This window comes from Bison bison, unplaced genomic scaffold (assembly GCF_000754665.1).
Source record: "Bison bison bison isolate TAMUID 2011002044 unplaced genomic scaffold, Bison_UMD1.0 scf7180017864196, whole genome shotgun sequence".
Lineage (NCBI taxonomy): Eukaryota > Metazoa > Chordata > Mammalia > Artiodactyla > Bovidae > Bison > Bison bison.
Window position 1 is genome coordinate 2,728,411 of NW_011494768.1, and position 10,657 is coordinate 2,739,067.

At 39.1% G+C, this 10,657-nt stretch overlaps 1 protein-coding gene across 2 annotated transcripts in view; it reads left to right on the forward strand.

Annotated features, from left to right (window-relative positions):
• The window catches only part of TASP1 (taspase, threonine aspartase, 1), a 265,061-nt gene that overhangs the window by 142,422 nt on the left and 111,982 nt on the right, over positions 1-10,657 (forward strand). The gene's annotated exons all lie outside the window — the stretch shown is intronic.

A 10,657-nucleotide genomic window follows, 5' to 3' on the forward strand; every position in this document is an offset into this window, starting at 1 on the left:
CATGCTTGTGACTACAGTTACCTGCATAACTATACATACAATTCTAGAAAAATTGCATGGAATTCCTAGTTGGAGACTCCATAATGTCCATGTAAGTACCCCTATTTTAACTTATAAAGTTTAGGAATTCACTAACTTCTAAGCTAGTGATCTAAATAGTAACTTAATTATATTAAACAGCTTCATATAATAAAATTCTATTCTGTGGTTGCTTTAGTCTCTTAGAATGACCAATGAGTTGTTAATTCCTGTTTTTTATTGTTTGCTTTTTGCTGTTTTAAAAACAGTGATTTTCTTGTGTTTAACTGTTGTATACTTGTGTATTTCCTTACCAAAATTCCTAGAAATACTCCTTAAGACTCAAAAGGATTGATTATTTTTAAGGATATTGGTGGGTATTGACTAATTGTATCTTTTCTTATTAAGAACTAAGTTTTTTAAAATGGCAATATTGGCTACATATAAAATACTGTATTACATAAGTAAGTTATGAAACAAAATGAAATTAAATTCATTGAACTTATCATTAGGTTACAAATGAACGTTAGTAATAGTATCCATGTCTACTCTTTCCCAAACCCTTGCCTGTCCTCCAGAAGTAAAACTATTATCCTGAATTCTGTGTATCATTTTTTAGCTTAAGAAAAGTTTAATCACATGTGTATACATCTCTAACCAGTATATTATTTAGTTTTATGATTTTTATTGAGCCATAGGAATATGGTGTTATATGATATACCGTCCTCTGTGACTTGCTTTTTTCAGTAAATATTATGTTTCCATAGTATTTGTTCATATAGTTGTTCTATAAAATAAAAATATATTTTAACTTTTAACACTTTGTATGTTGACAAACTGGTACTTTTATTGTTATAAAATATTCTTTATCTCTAGATAATCTTTGTTTTGGTGTTTACTTTGCTTAACATTAATATAGTCAAATCAGCTTTCTTACACTTACTGCTTGTCTGGTATATTATGTTCCATGTAATACTATGTTTACTATTAGCCTATCATGTCTTTATATTAATGTATGTTTCTTATAAACAAGCTGGGTCAATACCCTTTTAAAGTTAATCCGCATTCATAATCTGAGCCTTTTACATATAGAGTGCTTAGTCCATTTACACTTAATGTAATTATAGATATGCTTGGACTAAATCTACCATCCTGCTTTTTGTTTTCTATTTGCTCTTTGGTTTCTCTGTTCTTCTTTTCCTATATCCTTTGGTTTGATTATTTTTTTAATATTTCATTTTCTTTTCCTCTATTAACATTTTATTATACTTTTGTGTATTATGTTTTTTGTGGTTGCTCTAGATATTACATATGCATCATTAATTTACCATAGTCTGTGTAGAATAATAATATATTACTTCACAAATGTGAGATTCTTTTAACAGTATAAATCCATTGTTTGTTTCCTGGGCTTTGAGATCTGGCGTATATTACAATGTTCAGTTCAGTTGCTCAGTCATGTCTGACTCTTTGTGACCCCATGAACCGCAGCACACCAGGCCTCCCTGTCCACCACCAACTCCTGGAGCTTGCTCAAACTCATGTCCATTGAGTCGGTGATGCCATCCAACCATCTCGTCCTCTGTAGACCCCTTCTCCTCCTGCCCTCAATCTTTCCCAGCATCAGGGTCTTTTTAAATGAGTCAGCTCTTCACATCAGGCAGCCAAAGTATTGGAGTTTCAGCTTTAGCATCAGTCCTTCCAATGAATATTCAGGACTGATTTCCTTTAGGATGAACTGGTTGGATCTCCTTGCAGTCCAAGGGACTCTCAAGAGTCTACTCTAACACCACAGTTCAAAAATATCAATTCTTCAGTGCTCAGCTTTCTTTCTAGTCCAACTCTTACATCCATACATGATTAATGGAAAATCCATAGCTTTGACTAGGCGGACCTTTGTCAGCAAAGTAATGTCTCTGCTTTTTAATATGCTGTCTAGGTTGGTTATAACTTTTCTTCCAAGGAACAAGCGTCTTTTGATTTCTTGGGTGCAGTTACCACCTATGGTGATTTTGGAGCCCAAGAAAATAAAGTCTGTTACAGTTTCCATCGTTTCCCCTTCTATTTGCCATGAAGTGATGGGACCCGAATGCCATGATCTTAGTTTTCTGAATGTTGAATTTTAATCCAGCGTTTTCACTCTCCTCTTTCACTTTCATCAAGAGGCTCTTTAGTTCTTTGCTTTCTGCCATAGCTGTGGTGTCATCTGCATATCTGAAGTTATTGATATTTTTCCCAGCAATCTTGATTCCAGCTTGTGCTTCATTCAGTCCAGCATTTCTCATGATGTATTCTGCATATAAGTTAAATAATCAGGGTGACAATATGTAGCCTTGATGTACTCCTTTCCCGATTTGGAACCATTCTGTTGTTCCATGTCCAGTTGTAACTGCTGCTTCTTGACCTGTATACAGATTTCTCAAGAGGCAGGTCAGGTATTCCCATCTCTTTTAAAATTTTCCACAGTTTGTTGTGAGCCACACTGTCAAAGGTTTTGGCATAATCAATAAAGCAGAAGTAGATGTTTTTGTGGAACTCCTTGCTTTTTTGATGATCCAGTGGATGTTGGCAATTTGATCTCTGGTTCCTCTGCCTTTTCTAAATCCAGCCTTAACATCTGGAAGTTCATGGTTCATGTACTGTTGAAGCCTGGCTTGGAGAATTTTGAGCATTACTTTCCTAGCGTGTGAGATCAGTGCAATTTTGCAGTGGTTTGAAGATTGTTAGGCATTGCCTTTCTTTGGGATTGGAATGAAAATTGACCTTTTCCAGTCCTGTGGCCACTGCTGAGTTTTCCAAATTTGCTGGCACATTGAGTGCAGCACTTTCACAGCATCATCTTTAAGGATTTGAAATAGCTCAACTGGAATTCCATCACCTCCACTAGCTTTGTTCCTAGTGATGCTTCCTAAGGCCCACTTGACTTCACATTCCAGGATATCTGGCTCTAGGTGAGTGATCATGCCATCATGATTATCTGGATTGTGAAGATGTTTTTTGTACAGTTCTTCTGTGTATTCTTGCCACCTCTTCTTAATATCTTCTGCTTCTGTTAGGTCCAATACTGTTTCTGTCCTTTCTTGTGCCCATCTTTGAATGAAATGTTCCTTTGGTATCTCTCATTTTCTTGAAGAAGTCTCTATCTTTCCCATTCTATTGTTTTCCTCTATTTCTTTGCACTGATCACTGAGGAAGGCTTTCTTATCTCTCCTTGCTATTCTTTGGAACTCTGCATTCAAATGGATATATCTTTCCATTTCTCCTTTGCCTTTTCCTTCTCTTCTTTTCATAGCTATTTGTAAGGCCTCCTCAGACAACCATTTCGCCTTTTTGCATTTCTTTTTTCTTGGGGATGGTCTTGATCACTGCTTCCTGTACATTATCATGAACCTCCATCCATAGTTCTTCAGGCACTCTGTCTATCAGATTTAGTCCCTTAAATCTGTTTCTCACTTCCACTGTATAATTGTAAGGGATTTGATTTAGTTCATACCTGAATGGTCTATTGGTTTTCCCTACTTTCTTCAATTTTAGTCTGAATTTGGCAATAAGGAGTTCATGATCTGATCCACAGTCAGTTCCCGGTCTTGTTTTTGCTGACGGTATAGAGCTTCTCCATCTTCTCTATATGTGTGCTGAAATTTATTTTAATTACATCACATCTACATTATTGTAGATTGTTTACAGCTATGTTTTGGCCTTTTTTTTAACTCATAAAATGCAGTCTCTGGTTTGATGCAAAATGAAGTCTCCAATTTTGACATTAATTCCCTTGGGGTTAATTTAGTGATTGTTTTTAGAATGTCATAGTTAAGATTGGGGGCTATCTCCGGTCCTAAGTATTGGCAGCAGAATTTGTTGTGCTGCTTATCTGTAGCTAACTACTACTTTGATCTTAATCATGGATTCAGGCTTTTGAGCTTTCTTTGCTTGTATTTTCTTTGTTTGTGGGATGGTATTAGCCTTATTTCTGTAGTGGTGTACTCTCTTGGAATAAGCATTTTACTTGGAGTTTTAAGACTTGCATTTTAGAATCTTAGTTCTTCCACTTCATGTTTCTTATTTGTCAAATTGGGATGACAGTACCTTCCTTTTGCAAGTGAATTGTAGGGCTTTACAGTGATGATGTTCTGACAGTGCCAGGTGTGCAGTAGTTGATCTCTTAACAGTGAATCAGTCACTTTTTATCTTCCCCCTTAAAAACAAGTAGGTTAGAAAAAACAATCTAAATACACTATTTCATGAATTAACAGCTTTTTAAAAAGGGTTTTTTTAAGTGGTTTGTTTATTATGAGCCTCTTAACTTAATTTTAACCAGAAAGTTATTGACATTCCAGAAGTATTTCCAGCTATAAATTTTGTCCCAAGGAATTTGAAACCATTTAAGCCTAAGCCATTTATGTTTTCTAGGGCGGAACCTGAGATGCAGAGGTCTTAAGTGACTCATTTCAGGTTCCATGGGCAGAGGTGGTTCCCCTCATTTCCGCAGTGGAACAGAAGTCCAGAGGGGAGATGTACAGAAGCATTAGCCAGACATGGAATCGGTGCTTGCTGCTCCTGCGGCAGCCACTGCTCTAATGAAATTCTCTCCTGGAGAGTAGTCTGCCCTTCACACACGTGGAATGTTTTCCAGACACGTGCAATAGTGGTGATAGAATTTTATGGGCTCCAACATAAGCCAAGGAACCCCACTTCTGTGAGGTGGTTTTCTCTGAATCTTTCTGCTGCCTGGCACCGTTTGTCCCCAGTGCCCTGATGAGCGTGTCGTGTTTAGATAACTAAATTGGGAAAACTTAGAGCAGGAAGCAGGATCCTGTTTCATCATCTGTATTGAGGCTAACAGTAAATGTCGGATATGTCCTCACATTGAGATGGGACACTGCTGAAGAGCAGGGCCCAGAGAAAGATGGAGCACCTCAAACTTCAGGGTGGGCACCTCTGTGTTGTCAGCCACAGACCCCTGGCTCTCTGATGTGGCAAACTGGATAAAGGCTTTTCACACTCATTTTTTTTGGAAGCTCTTTTTTTGTATGCAGATATTTGCATTCACAAAACTAGAATTCTTTCCATTTATGTAGTAGATAGATCTTCCGTGGTTTGATTATACATTCTCAATAAAATAGACATGAATATCAGTTCAGTTCAGTTCAGTCGCTCAGTCGTGTCCGACTCTTTGCCACCCCATGAACCGCAGCACGCCAGGCCTCCCTGTCCATCACCAACTCCCGGAGTTCACTGAGACTCACGTCCATCGAGTTGGTGATGCCATCCAGCCATCTCATCCTCTGTCGTCCCCTTCTCCTCCTGCCCCCAATCCCTCCCAGCATCAGGGTCTTTTCCAATGTCAACTCTTTGCATGAGGTGGCCAAAGTACTGGAGTTTCAGCTTTAGCATCATTCCTTCCAAAGAAATCCCAGGGCTGATCTCCTTCAGAATGGACTGGTTGGATCTCCTTGCAGTCTAAATATCCAGGATTAAGTATATTTAGCATACACACTAAGTATATTTAGCATATGCATTAAGTATATTTAGCACTGTGCTCTAGATGAGAGATTTTCCTTTTTGTCATTGTTCTCATATATTTTTCTGTATTTTAAATAATTATGAAATGTTAAAGCATATATCAGCTGCATCCTGGTCTGTAGGAGATGAGGTCTTTAAGAGATAATTGTTAAATTGCTTTTTCTGTTGGTTATTTATTGTTTATAAGAAAAAACCTGAGTTGTTTTTGATAGATTACTGTAGATAGCCACCGGGTGCTGATGGGGGAGAGGTTAGAGAGAACTGAACACTGGGGGGACACCAAGTGTGTGTTGGTGCCCACGCCCGTTGGGCCAGACTGGCTCACACATCTTCACTACTCACTCCATCTCTTTATAAAGCCCCTTATGTTTTCTTCTTGTATATAATAGGTTCCAGGTTTGATAACTATGGGAACACTGTGAAGAGTGAAATCACGTGTGTTCTATCATTTTTAAGGCAGCCCTCTCTTTAATTTCACAAGACAAGCTTGAAAACCAGAAGTAACCCAACTCCAAAATTGGCCGTAAATCCTCTGACAGGGAAAAGGTGACGTACCACGTAATAAATTCCTTTGTTGAAAAAGAGATGTTGCAATAGTGGAAACTAAAGTCCCAAATGTTTCCTTTTAAATTTGGAAAGATCTTTCCTCATTACTTCTCTGTCCCTGTGGACTTCTAACAGGGGATGTGTTGAAAGATTTTCAGATGCCCACTCGCCACAGCAAGAGTGAACAGCAGCATTTATAAGATGACATAAATACTTGAAAGTCATCAGCAAGCCTCGGAGATGCGTGGTGTGCCAGGAGCAGTGACTGTGAGCTTTTGTGGCCCCTGATCCTGCTCTGGGGTGCAGGCAACCTGGAAATGTGGGTTATTCTGTCCTGTGAATGCAGCTTCACTCACCCCTTCTGGGGACTCTTTTGATCAGTACTGAGGTTAGAGTTGTTTGGAAGAAATCTAGAGTCTCCAGAAGGCGAGAAGGTCTGTAAGATTAGGAGTTATACTTAAAAATCCTAATCTCCTGTTGAGGTCCTCTGGGGGAATTACATCCAAATCCTCTACTGTGTAAATGCTGCATCAAAACCCTGCGTATGAACACTGCTTTACACACTGGACACATAAGGGCCTTTGAGCTTTCATTTTGTAATAATCTGGCTCCATTCCTACCACTGCTGCCACCACTAAATGAGACAAAGATAAAACAACTGAAAATTATCTTGAGATGCAATGAAGATGTGTCTTGAGTGTCACCCAAGAGTCGGTAAGTTTTTGTGTGTCTCTGTCCTTAATGCATGGAGAAGGCAATGGTACCCCACTCCAGTACTCTTGCCTGGAAAATCCCAGGGATGGGGGAGCCTGGTGGGCTGCCGTCCATGGGGTCGCACAGAGTCGGACACGACTGAAGCGACTTAGCAGCAGCAGCAGCAGCAGCAGCAGTCCTTAATGCAAATGCTTTTCATTGTGCTACTTAACCTTTTGGAAGTAAAACATGGTTTGACAATATGACTATTGGACTCTTACGTTACATGTTTTTAATTATCTTATTAATAATTTGATGGATACATCTATCAATAATGCTGAGGTAAAAATACCAAATGGATAAAACACCTGGATGGAGGTTGGATAAAATAAAACACCTGTAGCATTCATTCATGAACTCATATACAGGACAGTGAAGTGTATGAGACCAAATCTCATTACAGGAGACCCTGCCTTGCCCTTTACCATCTTACCTGAAGAGAAAGTATGGTGAATGCAGGAGTGTAACATTGATGTTGGGCATTGAACTTCTTGGAAAAAAGCGATAGGCGTTTATTACAGAAATTGGGAAAAATAAGAGGAGTACATATTGAATGAAAAATCACGTATAATCCATAATCCCTGGAGAACCACTATTAAAATGTTTCCTACCAAGCTAAGTGAAATCTTCATCATATTATTTGTTTTGTTCTGATAATGCAAGGTTTAACCACATGATCATTTTGACCCTTGCTTGAGGGCTCAGCTTTCTTGGAAACAGCAGACTTCAGAATTGCAAGTTAAAGGCTAAACTCCTTTTTAACTATATTCTAGGCTCTCAGTGATGGTTGTCAGGCCAGCTGGGAATCACCTTGTTCTAACAGAAACAAAATACAGAGAATAGGATGAGGAGAGACAGAAAATGATAGCTAATGGTTTTTCTTAAGGCAGTCAGTATCCTCACCGCAGCGTGAAGTGCTTTTTCAGTGCCCAGCCTCACACCAAATGTTCCATGCGTGTTCTCTCATTTTGTCCTTGTGAGGTAGTTATGACTCCTATCTTCCATTTTTACAGTTGAGGAAACTGAGGTTTAAATCATCTGGATTCAGACATCAGTCTGACTGTAGAATAGAAAAATACTGACCTCCTACTTTGCAGGAACTTGTGGCCTTAAGGTAGGTGTGTGTCTGGGTGAGAGAGACAGAGGGAGAGGGAGAGAATGAGAGAATGAATACATGGAATACAGAAGGTCTCTGAACAAGACCACAGTTCTCAGGTCTTTCCTTTAGTAAAGATACAGAGAAGTTCTTTTGTAACTTGGCCAGTGTTAACTAGAGAAATGATGACATTGATGGAAATGTCAAGATGAGGAAAAAATAAAAATACTTCATTAATTCTTCTAGATTCTAAACAAACCCACACATAAGCGCTCTAACAATGGCTTCCTGGAAGTGATTTCACGTGGCTCAGAGAAGTGGTCATCCTTTACACAGATAAAAGGGGCTCTTAATTATCTAAGACTCCATTTTCAGGCACCATAAGGATTTATTTTAATCAAATTACTCATATTTATTCAGGCAAATTAAAAAATTTGGTTGATGGTAGAAATTAAATGTATCATGAATTTTCCGAAATAGCTCAGTTAATAAAGTCTTTTTTCATGTCTTCTAATGGTGTCTGATAAATACATTTGCATAAACTTATCAAAAATTGACTCAATGCGAAGTTGTATAATTGGGTGAAAGAAGTGGTCTTCTTTTGGTGCAAAGTTTGCCAAGCCATTTTCTTTCACCAGTAAATGGCTCTTTATGTAGATTAGGAGTGCATTTGGTCCCGAGTGTCCATTGGCAGGTGAACAGATAAGCCAGATGTGGTATGTGCGTATGGTGGAATGTTATTCAGCCTTGAAAAGGAAGGGAATTCTGAAACCTGTTTCAGTAAGAAATGAGCCTTGGGGACATTATATTAAGCAAATTAAATCAGTCAGAAAAGGACAAAAGTGTATGATTCCACTTACGTGAGATACCTTGAGTAGTCAAATTCATAGAAATGGAAAGTAGAATGATGGTTGCCAGGGTTGGGGAGAAGTGGGGTATGAGGGGTTGTTGAATGGGTGCAGAGTTTCAGTTTGGGAAGATGGAAAAGTGCTGGAGATGGATGGTTGTGATAGTTGTACAATCTGAATAAGAATGCCACTGAATTCTACACTTAAAAAATGATTAAATGGTAAATTTCATGTTTTATATATATATATATATAAAACCAATATAAAGAAAAAAAAGTAGAATGAATTTGGGCTTAAAGAAGAGAACTCAATTGTAGACGTTTAAACAGTTTGCTTTTTTTTTTTTAGCTTTTGTGTTAAATCCCGCTTAACACAAAGCCTCAGAGGAGCCAGGACTGACTGGACTACTCAGCAGTGCTGTGTGGTGCCTGGGGCTGTCTTTTCTCTCCAGCTTTTCTCAGCGGGTGGGCCTTCTTGCTCATGAATGTCACCCCATGGTCGCAGGATGAGAGCCGTGCCTCAATTAGCTGTGCAGATGCAAGCATGGGAAGTTGGGTTTACTCTGATGTCCCAGAGACATTTAATGTAGTGCTTCCTGAATATCCATATGCTCCTCTGTATTTCACAGCCCTGTTGCAATTGCTGAGACATTGTGGCTATTTCTGGCCAGTGGACTAGAGTGGAAATGATATGTGTGACCTCCAGGCTAAAGCTGTAAGATGGCCTTTAGTAGCCCTTTCATTCTCCTGGTGGGAATATGATCCAGGAGGTGCTGTTATAGATGATGGAGCCTCCATCAGCCTGGGTTTGTTCCCGGGTGATTATCTGAGGCTCACTCTCTGGTGACCCAGGTATAACTTACAGCATTAATGGCAAATATTTTTGTTGTTAAGCTACTGAGATGTGGGAGTGGTTTGCTTTTGCAGCCTCTTGTAGTTATTCTGGCTGATACTCCAGCATAGGCTTTTGCCAGTTAAGTTTGATGCGTGAGCGAGACTTGACTTTCAGGAGTAAGAGAATAGATACACGTTAATGAAGCATGGGATTTTAGTTGGATAAGGTGGGGGTGAGGATCTGAGAGCAGTGAGGAATAGTTATAAAGCCACGGAATTAATGGAATGGCACTTTTTGGTGAAGTGGAGGGAATGTTGCAATTACAGTGGTCAAGAGTTGAGTTGGAAAAATATGAGGGGTGGGGTAATTGCAACTGAGACTGTGGAAGAGTTAATATTACTGATTATGGCATTGTCATAGGAGTGATCATATGACACAGTGTGGTTAATCAGAAGAGAGGATATCAGAAAATCCAGAAGCTAAGATATTGAGAGATTTATCTAGGTAGATGCTAAAATCAGCAAGAATTATGAGAAGGTGTGGTGTCGGGCATAGTAGAAGTAAGCTGGGAGCTTAAATCTCAAAGGAATGAGTTTGTAAATTTGAAACTGTGTTGATCCTCAGTCTTGAATGGAAGTGTAACTAATTCTAGGTTGACAAGTTGTTTTGTTTGTTTACTGCCTTATCATCTTTAGCTTTAAGATATTATTCTTCTGGCCTCTTCTGTTGCTTGGGAATATGTAACTTACCCGTTAAGGTAAAAAATTTTTTATAGATCTTCTTTTTCTTTGATTGAAAGTGAAAGTGAAAGTGAGAGTTGCTCAGTCGTGTCTGACTCTTTGCGACCCCATGGACTATATTCTCCAGGCCGGAATACTGGAGTGGGTAGCCTTTCCCTTCTCCAGGGGATCTTGCCAACCCAGGGATCAAACCCAGGTCTCCCGCATTCCAGGCAGATTCTTTACCAGCTGAGCCACAAGGGAAGCCCCTTAAAGGAATTAGCCAGGTGTATTAAGTTGATGGGTGTTGGGACAGGGGA